We start from the raw sequence: 16448 nt of genomic DNA on the forward strand, positions 1-16448 counted from the left end.
AGACCCCCACCCTGCTGACCTGGCCCCCACACTCCACTCCACTGTTCATCCGGGCGCCTGGCTGAGCAGGGGGAGGGGGAGGTGGACACCAGTCTGGGCAGGGAGAGGTCAGGCCGCCTTTCCCTCCTCCCCATCCCCTCCCCGTGCCTTCCTGAGAGCCCCCTCCCCCCACAAGCTCCCCCACTTCGGACACCTTCACCTCCCTGCTTTCATCCCCCACACACCCACCGGACGTGGGAGCCGCCGACCCCATCTTCAAAAAGAGCACCGAGGTCCCAGAAGCTGGCATAGAGCTTGCGTGTCACAGGACTTGACGTGGCCCCACTGTGAGTGTGAGCCCGGGTCGCTCTGACCCGAAGCGTGGGCTTGCTCAGGACCCCGAGGGGGTGACCTCTGAAGCCAGCCTTAGAGATGAGGGTGTTCTGGATGGGAGCCATGGAGCGGGACGGTGGTAGCAGGGGGCTCGAGGGGCAGGGATGGTGGGCTGCCTGGGAGGGGAAAACACTAGGGAGGAGGGAGGGGAACACCCTGGGGAGGGCATCTGGCCCAGTTCACTCGGGGCTCGGATGTCAGGTAAGGAGTCGGGGGTCACCGCGGCTTGCCAGGTGCAGGGGACGTGATCAGGCAGTGTCGTCAGAGCCACGGCATCCTAGATCTGGAGGGAGCTCACAGGCTTGTTATTTGCCCCCAGGCAAGAATGGATTCCCAAGCACCGGCCTGGGAGGATGATGTTGCCTCAGTCTCCTCCTCTGTAGAGCAGAGCAGGTCGTCGCCTCCTCCCGGGGCTGGATTCCCCGGCAGGTCCAGAGATGGTCTCCTGTCAGAGGAGTTGTTCAAGTGAGGTCTGTACCTCGGTGGTCTCGGAGAGGGGACCAAGGGACGTTCCCCCTGCCAGCTCGGCGGATGCTCTCGTCCAGGCTGCTGATCCTCACGTCCAGGCCGGCACCGGTGATGCGGTGTCGCCCGCCGGCTGGGGGGACAGGGGCAGTGAGGAGCTGTGCTTTTGGACCCTGAGACACAGAGCTCGTGAGCGCCCAAGGCTGCCCCGGGGCGTGTGGAGGCTGAGGCTGAGCTGACGCCTGATGTCTCTGGGAAGGACCGGGAGGGCAACCTGGGCCCTGGGGACTCTGGGGGGGACTGGGAGGACAACCTGGGCCCTGGGGTCTCCGGGAGGGACTGGGAGGCCAGCGCAGGCCCTGGAGTCTCTGGGAAGGACCGGGAGGACAGCCCGGGCCCTGGGGCCCTGCCTTGTTCCTGCCATGGGAGGGGTCAGTCTGCATCACCCATTTCACAGAGCAGGAGAGTGAGGCCCAGAGAAGGGAGGCAGGTGATTCTGGGCACAGGGCTGGTCAGCAGAGAGCTGGAATACCACCTCCGGAGCCCCCGCCAGCCCGGGCAGGGACCCCCCGAGTTGAGGGTGATCCTTCCCCTTGTGCTTGGCCACTCATTCTTCCCAGACCTTGACGGTGGCCTGTTCCTTTTGGCCACAGATATTGCTGGCCACCAGGAGGGAGTCCAGCTGGTAGGACAGGTCTAACTACAGGACACAGGGACACCTGTGAGCTACCAGGAGCCACATTGTGGTCTCTGTCCCGGAGCCTGCCCGGCAGCTGGGGTCCAGGTGCCATAGGGGTCAGCACACACCTGGGTCTGGGCTGAGCAGGAGGCCATGACCTCAAGGAGCCTCCACTCGGCCCTCTCCTGGCTCCTGCCCGGTCTCACCACCTGTCCTCCCTGAGGGGCTCCAGGGCCCGGATCCAGGCCCCTGATGGCTGCTCGGGCTCCAGCCGCGGAAGATGTAGAGCCTGTGGAGCAGCTGGACCTCTTGGGGCTGGAGGGAGGACCGGCCACCGACGGGGCCTCGGCTGGGGAGGATACGTGCCTCTTGGGGTGAGGAATGGGCTGATACCCGGTCCTGGGGTCACGGCTCATGTATACAAAGGGCTGAAATCACTGAGTGCCCGGGGGATGCCCAGTTAAAGTAGCCCCCTGACACTTGGTTTTCCTGGAGGTGCCCCCTGGCCTCCAGGGGCCTCTTCCCACCCTCTGACTCCACCCAGGGCTGTAGCCAGGCACAGGCTGGACCTCTGTCCAAGGTCCTGCCAGGAAGACAAGCCGGAAGGAGGAAAGGAGAAGGGCAGGGGGAGGACCGACTTCTCCCTGCCCTGAGTCGGCCTCCACTGCTGCCTCCAGGACCCTGGCCCAGCCATGCCCCAGGGTCCATGCACCTGGACCCCGGGGTGGAGTCTGCGGTCCAGGCCAGCTGGGTGGGATGAGTGTAGTCACTGGCCGTCGTGTCCCCAGATGTCCAACCCACCTGGCCTCACACCCTGAGGCTTGCCTGGATGGGGAGGGCATGGTTCTGGGGCTCAGGAAGGTTGGGGTTCCAGAGTAGTTGGCAGAGGTAGGAACATGGGGGACCAGCCAGGTGGGGAGCGATTGGATTCATGCACGTCAGCGTCACCTCTGGATCATCCACAGGTGTTGAGTGCTGGTCCCTGGGCATACCTGGCCATGACACAGACCCGGCTGACCCTGGAGAGGGAGGCCTGTGTACCCGGGGCACCTCCCATCTACCTACCCCCGGGGGCGAGCCTGGGCCAGGGCCACGCTGATGCACTTCCCCGTCTGACCCTCAGGGACAGGGGGGACACTGAGGTCAGGAGAGACAAGGACTGGCCTAGGACAAGTGAGGTGTGCATTGTCCAAGGAGCAGGGCTGGTCTCCAATCCTAGGCCAGCCTCTACCCCCACATGGGGTTCTCCCTGGGAATGAGAGGCCCTGAGATGCTCGGGGGTCCCTATGCACCCCATCCGTGTGAGGCTGTGACCTCTGGGCATCTCCAGAAAGGCGCGTGCACACACACACAAACACACACACACACACACACACACACACACATATTCTGACTGTCCCACTGGAGACAGTGGGAGGGGTGGGTAATAGGGGGAAAGAAGAGAAAGGCTGGAGGCAGTGGGGCCATGGGGCAGGGACATCAGGATTCCTGGCAATAGCCCGGGACCCAACACATAGGGAGGGAGACATACCGGCTGAGGGTCAGGGGGTCCCCAAGGTGTCCAGGGGGATTGCCAGGAACTAGGGGAGGACGGGGTCTGGGGTCCTGTGTCCACCACGCTGGGCCCCTGGAGCTAGGAAGTGTGGACGGGGCTACAGCACAGAAGGACTCAGCTTCCTCCTCTTAAACTGGGCTGCGTCGACAGTGTCCCAAGGGTCCCACAGGCTCATAGACCACTCTGTGTCCTGGGATCTTCATCCCTGGCCCTCTGTTCTCCCCTCCTGGGAAAATGCTTCCTACTCCCTCAAGGTCCTTCGGAGCGGAGGGCAGCCTGGGGGCCTGGAGGACCGAGGACCTGGGTTTGCAGCTCGTGGCCAAGCAGTGGACCCTGGTGTGGACACTGAGGTCAAGACCCTCCTGTTTGGAGCCTCGGGTCCTCATTAGGAAGTGGTTCCCCAGGGAGAGCCCTGGCTGGGGAGAGGAGGCCTCGTGAGGGACCTGAGCACTGGGCCAGGGGAGGGACACGAGCCACAAGGGAGGCTTCTGAGGGTTGTCACCTGGACCTTGGAGCTCACAGGACCTGCGCCTATGAGACACAAAGAGAGAGACAGAGTCCGAGGCAGAGACAGAGAATGGACCCACGAGAGAGGAATCCAGAAATTCTATGTATCGGCTCAGAAATGACACCCGGTCATCATATTCTAGCCCTTAGAACCTGGTCACATGGGCCGTCCACCCGGGAGGGGAGGGGGTGACAGAGGCACGTAGGACCAGGAATCAGGAAGGCTGGGAGCCACAGTGGGGACCGCCCAGCATGTAGGCCCAGACCATGCACTGGGACCAGAGCCCAAATGCAATGGGGCCCCTGGAGTGCGTGTCCGGTGGGCACAGGGTGTGAACGAGTTCACCTCCACCTTCCCTGGGCCTGGGACCCAGGCAGGAGGGGTGGCTGTGCCTGGACCCGGAGAGGACCGAGGCCCGCGTGAGTGTGTTCCGTGCCAGGCCCACCCCTTCCTCGTCCTTCCACGGCCACGTGTGCCCACGAGCCTCATGGGATAGCAGGCACGGGACGTGTCTACAGGTGTCTCCCTGATGGCGCCCCTACAAGTAGATGCCACAAGGACCCCACTGTGCAGACGGGTGACCGGGGGCCCCGGGAGGCACAATGCAGGGTCCCAGCACTGGTCAGGGGGAAAACCCAGGTCTGAACCCAGCTCTGTGGCCCCAAAGCCGCGGCACCGGCCGCACCAGGCCTCGTGGTGACGTGTCTGGGCTGTGTTGGTGTCACTGTAGGGACAGGGCATGGGGTGGAGGGGAGCCCTTTGCAGCCTGGGAGGGGCTCTTGTAGGAGCAGGAAGCCGGGTAAGGGGACCCCAGGAAGTGACCTCACCTCCCTGGTAACAGACCCCAACAGAACTCGGAACCCGGGTCACCAGGCACCCACGTTCTGGAGACAGCGCCAGACTGGGCTCATTCGTTGGGACACCTTCACCTGACGAACATGTTCTCCTGTTGTATGCCCGTGTCCCGCGGCTGCCGGCTCGGGGGAGCCCGTGGCCGCGACGCTTCCCGACCCTGGAGACAGTGGGTCAGGTTGTGCACAGGACGCCTCAGGTCTCTAGCTCGCAGGGACCCAAAGGTAACACAGGAGACCCAGAGACATCCAGTCCAGACCGACACCACTCTGATCTGAACTGTGCGGCCCCACGTCCCCTCCCGTGTGTGTGTGTGTGTGTGTGTGTGTGTGTGCGCGTGGAAGGAGGGGTCGTGTGTGGAGGGCCCACCTGAGCAGGTGCAGGCTGATGAAGGGGTTAGATGCCTGGTGGGCGGGTCAGGCTCACACCCCTGTCAAGGCTGGAGGGCAGGGACAGGTTGTGCTGGGGTGGCCCTCTCGTCCCCAAGGTTCATCTCGAGCCCTGTAGGTGGATGTCACTGTGTCCCAGGCGCAGGGCTGTGCACACTCAGGTCTGTGTCCGATCTGGGAGCAGCGGGGAGGGAGGGCGGAAGGACACTGAGGATGGCTGGGCGGGGCTGTGATGTCTCCGGGCCGTCCGCGGGTCACTCTCTTTACAGAAATCAACCGATGAAATCGGGAAACGATTGGCGGAATCTGGATTCACCCGCCCTACAGAGTTGTGCATGTGCCCCGTCACCCAGGAGGGCCACCCTGGACCCAGAGAGAGAGTGGCCACACGCAGGTCTCAGGAAGCAGGGCCTGGAGTTGGCCTGGGAAGGCCTCCTTCACCGCCCTGGCCCCTCCACAGGGTCCTGGTTCACCGGTCCTGGGATGAGGACCCGGAGCCCCCGGAGCCAGAGCCCGAGGGTGAGAAGGCTGGGGTGGGAGATGTGTGTTCACGGGGCCAGGGCGGTGCTGGGCCACCCAGGGAGGAGCCCCCGGGGGCTGGTGTGGGGCCAGGAGCAGAGATTGAGAGCCCTGGGCTGCGGCCTGCAGGGGGGCAGAGGTCCTGATGTGGGTTCCTGGCCATGGCTTCTCGGGGAGGCTCTGGGGTGAGTTGTGTGTCTGCAAAGGCCCCTGGAGAGGCTGGCGCTGGTGTGCGGTGGGACCATCCCTCTTCTCACCCTGACGCCTTGGAGCCACTGCAACCATCACTCTGTTTCCTTCTCAAGAGTCCGGGGCAGGAGCGGAAGCCGGTGTGGCTCCAGAGCCCGACCCAAGGGCATCGGGGTCCTCGGAGTCTCTGCACTCAGGGGTGGAGTCTGGGGCGACTCCTGCAGGGGCCTGGGAGCCAGCAAGTGACCTGGGACCTGTGCAGGGACAGCAGGCAACTGAGCAGAGTCAGCTGGGTCCTGCTTCTGCTCCCGCTTCTCCTGGTTCCACTGTTCCTGCTTCTGATCCCAACACTGCTCCTGCCATCGCCCTTCTCCCCGCCCCTGCCACTGCCCTTGATCCCACATGGATGGCGGCCAAAAATCAAGGGCTTGAAGACCTATACAGGGTGCTTTTTTTATCTTCTTTTATTTTTTGTTTATTATATTTTATTTCAAATTCATTCTCCAATCCCTGACCCCGACCCCCCACCAAAATGTCTCTTCCTCTTCTCCCTTATCCTTTTTCTCTTCGATTTTTTAGCTGTTATGGTATTCGTTCATTAGTTATAATCTATATTAATCTTCAATAAAATGTTTTATTTAGTTTACGTTGTGCAATTCCTGAGCACGGGGTACGCTCACAACGCTGTGAACCTCGCCACAGAATTTTGTTGCAGAATATCTCGATCCCCAAGGGTCACCGTGTACCCAGAGCCCTCACTCCCCATTCGTGCCCCCTCCAGCCCCTGGGAACCCCCAGTTTGCTTTCTCTCCACGTTCTGTTACCTCCTCTGGAGGTTTCCTTCAAGTGGAATCTCACAAGAGATACCTTTGGGTCTGCACCGACTTTTCAGACGGGACAGATTCATTTTTGTACTTTGTGGCCGTTTGAAATAGACTTTTTCTCCATTGACATTGAAATCACAATGGATTAAGGATTAGGTGGGACTATGGAGGCCCCTTCGGTGACAATGGGCACGGTCTCGGGGTGGAGACCCCCGTGCGTGCTGTGACACCACAGCCTGAAGCCAGACAGGACACAGCTGGTCCTCCCGTGGCCCAAACAGAAACCGGGAGATGCAGAAGGTCAGACCTGTGCCCACTCGGGGATGCCCAGAGGAAAGGACCCCACACGGGATGGGTTCAGTGGTCCTCTAGGATCTTAGAGGCTCTCATTCCCTCGAAAACCCCCTGGGAAAGTGTAGCCCTGGCCTAGGAGCCCGAAACCTCCCCCAGCCCCTCTAGGCTCTGCTCACCTGGTGGGTTCCCGGCCAGTCCCTGCCTCTCCTGGCCTCAGTTTCCCGACTGTTCCATGAGCACTTGGAGGAGGAGCTTCACCAGTCCGGCTAGAGTGGCCCCTGGCTCCCACCTTCGGGCAGGATGTGGCGCGGGAGCCTTGTGGGCTGGGAGGTGCTCCCACCAAAGGTCGAGGCAGGTGGAGCCTGCGCAGGTGCACCGGGACCATGGGACTGCGCGCACGGGACCACCTCGCGGCAGGAGCCCACGACACCTGGGGTCGCACGTATCCGATCTCCACCGCCCGCTCAGTGACCCTCATATCCTCTTAGGCCTGGGGCCACAGCCACTCCACCCAGGCAGGGCGGCTGGACGCAGCGGGTATGGAGACCCGGGTTAAGAGGGAAACGAGACAGACCCCCACCCTGCTGACCTGGCCCCCACACTCCACTCCACTGTTCATCCGGGCGCCTGGCTGAGCAGGGGGAGGGGGAGGTGGACACCAGTCTGGGCAGGGAGAGGTCAGGCCGCCTTTCCCTCCTCCCCATCCCCTCCCCGTGCCTTCCTGAGAGCCCCCTCCCCCCACAAGCTCCCCCACTTCGGACACCTTCACCTCCCTGCTTTCATCCCCCACACACCCACCGGACGTGGGAGCCGCCGACCCCATCTTCAAAAAGAGCACCGAGGTCCCAGAAGCTGGCATAGAGCTTGCGTGTCACAGGACTTGACGTGGCCCCACTGTGAGTGTGAGCCCGGGTCGCTCTGACCCGAAGCGTGGGCTTGCTCAGGACCCCGAGGGGGTGACCTCTGAAGCCAGCCTTAGAGATGAGGGTGTTCTGGATGGGAGCCATGGAGCGGGACGGTGGTAGCAGGGGGCTCGAGGGGCAGGGATGGTGGGCTGCCTGGGAGGGGAAAACACTAGGGAGGGGGGAGGGGAACACCCTGGGGAGGGCATCTGGCCCAGTTCACTCGGGGCTCGGATGTCAGGTAAGGAGTCGGGGGTCACCGCGGCTTGCCAGGTGCAGGGGACGTGATCAGGCAGTGTCGTCAGAGCCACGGCATCCTAGATCTGGAGGGAGCTCACAGGCTTGTTATTTGCCCCCAGGCAAGAATGGATTCCCAAGCACCGGCCTGGGAGGATGATGTTGCCTCAGTCTCCTCCTCTGTAGAGCAGAGCAGGTCGTCGCCTCCTCCCGGGGCTGGATTCCCCGGCAGGTCCAGAGATGGTCTCCTGTCAGAGGAGTTGTTCAAGTGAGGTCTGTACCTCGGTGGTCTCGGAGAGGGGACCAAGGGACGTTCCCCCTGCCAGCTCGGCGGATGCTCTCGTCCAGGCTGCTGATCCTCACGTCCAGGCCGGCACCGGTGATGCGGTGTCGCCCGCCGGCTGGGGGGACAGGGGCAGTGAGGAGCTGTGCTTTTGGACCCTGAGACACAGAGCTCGTGAGCGCCCAAGGCTGCCCCGGGGCGTGTGGAGGCTGAGGCTGAGCTGACGCCTGATGTCTCTGGGAAGGACCGGGAGGGCAACCTGGGCCCTGGGGACTCTGGGGGGGACTGGGAGGACAACCTGGGCCCTGGGGTCTCCGGGAGGGACTGGGAGGCCAGCGCAGGCCCTGGAGTCTCTGGGAAGGACCGGGAGGACAGCCCGGGCCCTGGGGCCCTGCCTTGTTCCTGCCATGGGAGGGGTCAGTCTGCATCACCCATTTCACAGAGCAGGAGAGTGAGGCCCAGAGAAGGGAGGCAGGTGATTCTGGGCACAGGGCTGGTCAGCAGAGAGCTGGAATACCACCTCCGGAGCCCCCGCCAGCCCGGGCAGGGACCCCCCGAGTTGAGGGTGATCCTTCCCCTTGTGCTTGGCCACTCATTCTTCCCAGACCTTGACGGTGGCCTGTTCCTTTTGGCCACAGATATTGCTGGCCACCAGGAGGGAGTCCAGCTGGTAGGACAGGTCTAACTACAGGACACAGGGACACCTGTGAGCTACCAGGAGCCACATTGTGGTCTCTGTCCCGGAGCCTGCCCGGCAGCTGGGGTCCAGGTGCCATAGGGGTCAGCACACACCTGGGTCTGGGCTGAGCAGGAGGCCATGACCTCAAGGAGCCTCCACTCGGCCCTCTCCTGGCTCCTGCCCGGTCTCACCACCTGTCCTCCCTGAGGGGCTCCAGGGCCCGGATCCAGGCCCCTGATGGCTGCTCGGGCTCCAGCCGCGGAAGATGTAGAGCCTGTGGAGCAGCTGGACCTCTTGGGGCTGGAGGGAGGACCGGCCACCGACGGGGCCTCGGCTGGGGAGGATACGTGCCTCTTGGGGTGAGGAATGGGCTGATACCCGGTCCTGGGGTCACGGCTCATGTATACAAAGGGCTGAAATCACTGAGTGCCCGGGGGATGCCCAGTTAAAGTAGCCCCCTGACACTTGGTTTTCCTGGAGGTGCCCCCTGGCCTCCAGGGGCCTCTTCCCACCCTCTGACTCCACCCAGGGCTGTAGCCAGGCACAGGCTGGACCTCTGTCCAAGGTCCTGCCAGGAAGACAAGCCGGAAGGAGGAAAGGAGAAGGGCAGGGGGAGGACCGACTTCTCCCTGCCCTGAGTCGGCCTCCACTGCTGCCTCCAGGACCCTGGCCCAGCCATGCCCCAGGGTCCATGCACCTGGACCCCGGGGTGGAGTCTGCGGTCCAGGCCAGCTGGGTGGGATGAGTGTAGTCACTGGCCGTCGTGTCCCCAGATGTCCAACCCACCTGGCCTCACACCCTGAGGCTTGCCTGGATGGGGAGGGCATGGTTCTGGGGCTCAGGAAGGTTGGGGTTCCAGAGTAGTTGGCAGAGGTAGGAACATGGGGGACCAGCCAGGTGGGGAGCGATTGGATTCATGCACGTCAGCGTCACCTCTGGATCATCCACAGGTGTTGAGTGCTGGTCCCTGGGCATACCTGGCCATGACACAGACCCGGCTGACCCTGGAGAGGGAGGCCTGTGTACCCGGGGCACCTCCCATCTACCTACCCCCGGGGGCGAGCCTGGGCCAGGGCCACGCTGATGCACTTCCCCGTCTGACCCTCAGGGACAGGGGGGACACTGAGGTCAGGAGAGACAAGGACTGGCCTAGGACAAGTGAGGTGTGCATTGTCCAAGGAGCAGGGCTGGTCTCCAATCCTAGGCCAGCCTCTACCCCCACATGGGGTTCTCCCTGGGAATGAGAGGCCCTGAGATGCTCGGGGGTCCCTATGCACCCCATCCGTGTGAGGCTGTGACCTCTGGGCATCTCCAGAAAGGCGCGTGCACACACACACACACACACACACACACACACACACACACACACATATTCTGACTGTCCCACTGGAGACAGTGGGAGGGGTGGGTAATAGGGGGAAAGAAGAGAAAGGCTGGAGGCAGTGGGGCCATGGGGCAGGGACATCAGGATTCCTGGCAATAGCCCGGGACCCAACACATAGGGAGGGAGACATACCGGCTGAGGGTCAGGGGGTCCCCAAGGTGTCCAGGGGGATTGCCAGGAACTAGGGGAGGACGGGGTCTGGGGTCCTGTGTCCACCACGCTGGGCCCCTGGAGCTAGGAAGTGTGGACGGGGCTACAGCACAGAAGGACTCAGCTTCCTCCTCTTAAACTGGGCTGCGTCGACAGTGTCCCAAGGGTCCCACAGGCTCATAGACCACTCTGTGTCCTGGGATCTTCATCCCTGGCCCTCTGTTCTCCCCTCCTGGGAAAATGCTTCCTACTCCCTCAAGGTCCTTCGGAGCGGAGGGCAGCCTGGGGGCCTGGAGGACCGAGGACCTGGGTTTGCAGCTCGTGGCCAAGCAGTGGACCCTGGTGTGGACACTGAGGTCAAGACCCTCCTGTTTGGAGCCTCGGGTCCTCATTAGGAAGTGGTTCCCCAGGGAGAGCCCTGGCTGGGGAGAGGAGGCCTCGTGAGGGACCTGAGCACTGGGCCAGGGGAGGGACACGAGCCACAAGGGAGGCTTCTGAGGGTTGTCACCTGGACCTTGGAGCTCACAGGACCTGCGCCTATGAGACACAAAGAGAGAGACAGAGTCCGAGGCAGAGACAGAGAATGGACCCACGAGAGAGGAATCCAGAAATTCTATGTATCGGCTCAGAAATGACACCCGGTCATCATATTCTAGCCCTTAGAACCTGGTCACATGGGCCGTCCACCCGGGAGGGGAGGGGGTGACAGAGGCACGTAGGACCAGGAATCAGGAAGGCTGGGAGCCACAGTGGGGACCGCCCAGCATGTAGGCCCAGACCATGCACTGGGACCAGAGCCCAAATGCAATGGGGCCCCTGGAGTGCGTGTCCGGTGGGCACAGGGTGTGAACGAGTTCACCTCCACCTTCCCTGGGCCTGGGACCCAGGCAGGAGGGGTGGCTGTGCCTGGACCCGGAGAGGACCGAGGCCCGCGTGAGTGTGTTCCGTGCCAGGCCCACCCCTTCCTCGTCCTTCCACGGCCACGTGTGCCCACGAGCCTCATGGGATAGCAGGCACGGGACGTGTCTACAGGTGTCTCCCTGATGGCGCCCCTACAAGTAGATGCCACAAGGACCCCACTGTGCAGACGGGTGACCGGGGGCCCCGGGAGGCACAATGCAGGGTCCCAGCACTGGTCAGGGGGAAAACCCAGGTCTGAACCCAGCTCTGTGGCCCCAAAGCCGCGGCACCGGCCGCACCAGGCCTCGTGGTGACGTGTCTGGGCTGTGTTGGTGTCACTGTAGGGACAGGGCATGGGGTGGAGGGGAGCCCTTTGCAGCCTGGGAGGGGCTCTTGTAGGAGCAGGAAGCCGGGTAAGGGGACCCCAGGAAGTGACCTCACCTCCCTGGTAACAGACCCCAACAGAACTCGGAACCCGGGTCACCAGGCACCCACGTTCTGGAGACAGCGCCAGACTGGGCTCATTCGTTGGGACACCTTCACCTGACGAACATGTTCTCCTGTTGTATGCCCGTGTCCCGCGGCTGCCGGCTCGGGGGAGCCCGTGGCCGCGACGCTTCCCGACCCTGGAGACAGTGGGTCAGGTTGTGCACAGGACGCCTCAGGTCTCTAGCTCGCAGGGACCCAAAGGTAACACAGGAGACCCAGAGACATCCAGTCCAGACCGACACCACTCTGATCTGAACTGTGCGGCCCCACGTCCCCTCCCGTGTGTGTGTGTGTGTGTGTGTGTGTGTGTGTGCGCGTGGAAGGAGGGGTCGTGTGTGGAGGGCCCACCTGAGCAGGTGCAGGCTGATGAAGGGGTTAGATGCCTGGTGGGCGGGTCAGGCTCACACCCCTGTCAAGGCTGGAGGGCAGGGACAGGTTGTGCTGGGGTGGCCCTCTCGTCCCCAAGGTTCATCTCGAGCCCTGTAGGTGGATGTCACTGTGTCCCAGGCGCAGGGCTGTGCACACTCAGGTCTGTGTCCGATCTGGGAGCAGCGGGGAGGGAGGGCGGAAGGACACTGAGGATGGCTGGGCGGGGCTGTGATGTCTCCGGGCCGTCCGCGGGTCACTCTCTTTACAGAAATCAACCGATGAAATCGGGAAACGATTGGCGGAATCTGGATTCACCCGCCCTACAGAGTTGTGCATGTGCCCCGTCACCCAGGAGGGCCACCCTGGACCCAGAGAGAGAGTGGCCACACGCAGGTCTCAGGAAGCAGGGCCTGGAGTTGGCCTGGGAAGGCCTCCTTCACCGCCCTGGCCCCTCCACAGGGTCCTGGTTCACCGGTCCTGGGATGAGGACCCGGAGCCCCCGGAGCCAGAGCCCGAGGGTGAGAAGGCTGGGGTGGGAGATGTGTGTTCACGGGGCCAGGGCGGTGCTGGGCCACCCAGGGAGGAGCCCCCGGGGGCTGGTGTGGGGCCAGGAGCAGAGATTGAGAGCCCTGGGCTGCGGCCTGCAGGGGGGCAGAGGTCCTGATGTGGGTTCCTGGCCATGGCTTCTCGGGGAGGCTCTGGGGTGAGTTGTGTGTCTGCAAAGGCCCCTGGAGAGGCTGGCGCTGGTGTGCGGTGGGACCATCCCTCTTCTCACCCTGACGCCTTGGAGCCACTGCAACCATCACTCTGTTTCCTTCTCAAGAGTCCGGGGCAGGAGCGGAAGCCGGTGTGGCTCCAGAGCCCGACCCAAGGGCATCGGGGTCCTCGGAGTCTCTGCACTCAGGGGTGGAGTCTGGGGCGACTCCTGCAGGGGCCTGGGAGCCAGCAAGTGACCTGGGACCTGTGCAGGGACAGCAGGCAACTGAGCAGAGTCAGCTGGGTCCTGCTTCTGCTCCCGCTTCTCCTGGTTCCACTGTTCCTGCTTCTGATCCCAACACTGCTCCTGCCATCGCCCTTCTCCCCGCCCCTGCCACTGCCCTTGATCCCACATGGATGGCGGCCAAAAATCAAGGGCTTGAAGACCTATACAGGGTGCTTTTTTTATCTTCTTTTATTTTTTGTTTATTATATTTTATTTCAAATTCATTCTCCAATCCCTGACCCCGACCCCCCACCAAAATGTCTCTTCCTCTTCTCCCTTATCCTTTTTCTCTTCGATTTTTTAGCTGTTATGGTATTCGTTCATTAGTTATAATCTATATTAATCTTCAATAAAATGTTTTATTTAGTTTACGTTGTGCAATTCCTGAGCACGGGGTACGCTCACAACGCTGTGAACCTCGCCACAGAATTTTGTTGCAGAATATCTCGATCCCCAAGGGTCACCGTGTACCCAGAGCCCTCACTCCCCATTCGTGCCCCCTCCAGCCCCTGGGAACCCCCAGTTTGCTTTCTCTCCACGTTCTGTTACCTCCTCTGGAGGTTTCCTTCAAGTGGAATCTCACAAGAGATACCTTTGGGTCTGCACCGACTTTTCAGACGGGACAGATTCATTTTTGTACTTTGTGGCCGTTTGAAATAGACTTTTTCTCCATTGACATTGAAATCACAATGGATTAAGGATTAGGTGGGACTATGGAGGCCCCTTCGGTGACAATGGGCACGGTCTCGGGGTGGAGACCCCCGTGCGTGCTGTGACACCACAGCCTGAAGCCAGACAGGACACAGCTGGTCCTCCCGTGGCCCAAACAGAAACCGGGAGATGCAGAAGGTCAGACCTGTGCCCACTCGGGGATGCCCAGAGGAAAGGACCCCACACGGGATGGGTTCAGTGGTCCTCTAGGATCTTAGAGGCTCTCATTCCCTCGAAAACCCCCTGGGAAAGTGTAGCCCTGGCCTAGGAGCCCGAAACCTCCCCCAGCCCCTCTAGGCTCTGCTCACCTGGTGGGTTCCCGGCCAGTCCCTGCCTCTCCTGGCCTCAGTTTCCCGACTGTTCCATGAGCACTTGGAGGAGGAGCTTCACCAGTCCGGCTAGAGTGGCCCCTGGCTCCCACCTTCGGGCAGGATGTGGCGCGGGAGCCTTGTGGGCTGGGAGGTGCTCCCACCAAAGGTCGAGGCAGGTGGAGCCTGCGCAGGTGCACCGGGACCATGGGACTGCGCGCACGGGACCACCTCGCGGCAGGAGCCCACGACACCTGGGGTCGCACGTATCCGATCTCCACCGCCCGCTCAGTGACCCTCATATCCTCTTAGGCCTGGGGCCACAGCCACTCCACCCAGGCAGGGCGGCTGGACGCAGCGGGTATGGAGACCCGGGTTAAGAGGGAAACGAGACAGACCCCCACCCTGCTGACCTGGCCCCCACACTCCACTCCACTGTTCATCCGGGCGCCTGGCTGAGCAGGGGGAGGGGGAGGTGGACACCAGTCTGGGCAGGGAGAGGTCAGGCCGCCTTTCCCTCCTCCCCATCCCCTCCCCGTGCCTTCCTGAGAGCCCCCTCCCCCCACAAGCTCCCCCACTTCGGACACCTTCACCTCCCTGCTTTCATCCCCCACACACCCACCGGACGTGGGAGCCGCCGACCCCATCTTCAAAAAGAGCACCGAGGTCCCAGAAGCTGGCATAGAGCTTGCGTGTCACAGGACTTGACGTGGCCCCACTGTGAGTGTGAGCCCGGGTCGCTCTGACCCGAAGCGTGGGCTTGCTCAGGACCCCGAGGGGGTGACCTCTGAAGCCAGCCTTAGAGATGAGGGTGTTCTGGATGGGAGCCATGGAGCGGGACGGTGGTAGCAGGGGGCTCGAGGGGCAGGGATGGTGGGCTGCCTGGGAGGGGAAAACACTAGGGAGGAGGGAGGGGAACACCCTGGGGAGGGCATCTGGCCCAGTTCACTCGGGGCTCGGATGTCAGGTAAGGAGTCGGGGGTCACCGCGGCTTGCCAGGTGCAGGGGACGTGATCAGGCAGTGTCGTCAGAGCCACGGCATCCTAGATCTGGAGGGAGCTCACAGGCTTGTTATTTGCCCCCAGGCAAGAATGGATTCCCAAGCACCGGCCTGGGAGGATGATGTTGCCTCAGTCTCCTCCTCTGTAGAGCAGAGCAGGTCGTCGCCTCCTCCCGGGGCTGGATTCCCCGGCAGGTCCAGAGATGGTCTCCTGTCAGAGGAGTTGTTCAAGTGAGGTCTGTACCTCGGTGGTCTCGGAGAGGGGACCAAGGGACGTTCCCCCTGCCAGCTCGGCGGATGCTCTCGTCCAGGCTGCTGATCCTCACGTCCAGGCCGGCACCGGTGATGCGGTGTCGCCCGCCGGCTGGGGGGACAGGGGCAGTGAGGAGCTGTGCTTTTGGACCCTGAGACACAGAGCTCGTGAGCGCCCAAGGCTGCCCCGGGGCGTGTGGAGGCTGAGGCTGAGCTGACGCCTGATGTCTCTGGGAAGGACCGGGAGGGCAACCTGGGCCCTGGGGACTCTGGGGGGGACTGGGAGGACAACCTGGGCCCTGGGGTCTCCGGGAGGGACTGGGAGGCCAGCGCAGGCCCTGGAGTCTCTGGGAAGGACCGGGAGGACAGCCCGGGCCCTGGGGCCCTGCCTTGTTCCTGCCATGGGAGGGGTCAGTCTGCATCACCCATTTCACAGAGCAGGAGAGTGAGGCCCAGAGAAGGGAGGCAGGTGATTCTGGGCACAGGGCTGGTCAGCAGAGAGCTGGAATACCACCTCCGGAGCCCCCGCCAGCCCGGGCAGGGACCCCCCGAGTTGAGGGTGATCCTTCCCCTTGTGCTTGGCCACTCATTCTTCCCAGACCTTGACGGTGGCCTGTTCCTTTTGGCCACAGATATTGCTGGCCACCAGGAGGGAGTCCAGCTGGTAGGACAGGTCTAACTACAGGACACAGGGACACCTGTGAGCTACCAGGAGCCACATTGTGGTCTCTGTCCCGGAGCCTGCCCGGCAGCTGGGGTCCAGGTGCCATAGGGGTCAGCACACACCTGGGTCTGGGCTGAGCAGGAGGCCATGACCTCAAGGAGCCTCCACTCGGCCCTCTCCTGGCTCCTGCCCGGTCTCACCACCTGTCCTCCCTGAGGGGCTCCAGGGCCCGGATCCAGGCCCCTGATGGCTGCTCGGGCTCCAGCCGCGGAAGATGTAGAGCCTGTGGAGCAGCTGGACCTCTTGGGGCTGGAGGGAGGACCGGCCACCGACGGGGCCTCGGCTGGGGAGGATACGTGCCTCTTGGGGTGAGGAATGGGCTGATACCCGGTCCTGGGGTCACGGCTCATGTATACAAAGGGCTGAAATCACTGAGTGCCCGGGGGATGCCCAGTTAAAGTAGCCCCCTGACACTTGGTTTTCCTGGAGGTG

The sequence above is a fragment of the Felis catus genome (assembly GCF_018350175.1).
Source record: "Felis catus isolate Fca126 chromosome D4 unlocalized genomic scaffold, F.catus_Fca126_mat1.0 chrD4_random_Un_scaffold_65, whole genome shotgun sequence".
In the NCBI taxonomy this organism is placed as follows: Eukaryota; Metazoa; Chordata; class Mammalia; order Carnivora; family Felidae; genus Felis; species Felis catus.